Below are 997 nucleotides of genomic sequence, written 5' to 3'. Positions count from 1 at the left end.
CCATCTCTCTCCAGAAGACCCCAAGAAGAGAACTTTTCCCATTTACTTCTTCCTTTTCTTCTGAGTCGCAATATGAAAAACGAACGGCCCAAAGGCAAGACGCCCTGCGAGGAAGCCCGCCCTGCCAACCGCAGCTGTCAGTCCCCTCCGTCGTCCCGGCCTGGCAGCCGGGAGCTCTTACCTGAGGTCAGCTGCGACCAGCACAGTAGGAGCAGGAGCAGCGCCACCACCGGGCGGAATGCTGGGTCCCGGGCCATGCGCCTGGCGGCGCCTGCCCACCGGTGTCTGCTCATCCCAGAAGCTGCTGAGAGAGCCCCTGGGCCAAAACGGGACAGCATGAGCTTCTGCTGGCAAAGGGGCTTCCTAAAGTCCTGATCTTCGGAGTGATTAGAAATGATGCCTCCTCTCGCCCGCGTGCGGTCTTCCTGCGGCGCCGCCTCCCTCTGGCCCACGCCCCCTCCAGCCGTGGGGTGGAGTCCTCAGGGCAGCCGCCCGCCTATTGGTGGCGTCTGGAAGCACGAGATCGGAACCGCGAGCCCATTGGAGGCCTCAGGGTGAGAGGGATTGGTAGCCGGCCTAAAACTTGTTACCAGAATTAGAACTTTCTGAGGGAGCTTTACGCTGTCCATCAGCTGTGTAGGGTGCGAATGCGCGTGTGTTTTGAGTCCAGGCCACTTCCTGAGCTCCGGAGGGCTCGGACGGGGAGACCAGCGGTCCTAAGGGAGCTCAGGGAGGAGGGCAAAAGCTCCTAGAGATTCCTTTTCAGTGCAAATACAGACCAGGTAGCAGGGCCTCAGGATCTTTCTGGCCTTCGGGTATTTTAAATAGGAGGGGCCAGAATAGTTAGCACGGGGATAAGTGGCTCTTGGCTGCCAGGGGCTCTCAGGGACCTCGCCTTGTGACCCTTTCTGCTTGCATCTTCCTCTCCCTGTGAAGCAATCTTCTAAAAAGCCTTGGATTGTTTCCCAGGCCCCGCCCCCGCCGCCCTCCTTTCCCC

General features: G+C 59.9%; 1 pseudogene; it reads left to right on the top strand.

Annotated features, from left to right (window-relative positions):
* Positions 1-396: 396 nt before the first annotated feature.
* The window catches only part of LOC105742700, a 9,407-nt pseudogene continuing 8,806 nt past the window's right edge, over positions 397-997 (top strand).

The sequence above is a fragment of the Octodon degus genome, unplaced genomic scaffold (assembly GCF_000260255.1).
Source record: "Octodon degus isolate 3935 unplaced genomic scaffold, OctDeg1.0 scaffold00067, whole genome shotgun sequence".
Classification (NCBI taxonomy): Eukaryota; Metazoa; Chordata; class Mammalia; order Rodentia; family Octodontidae; genus Octodon; species Octodon degus.
The sequence above is the reverse complement of the archived record's forward strand: the minus strand, read 5'-3'. Positions and strand labels throughout refer to the sequence as shown.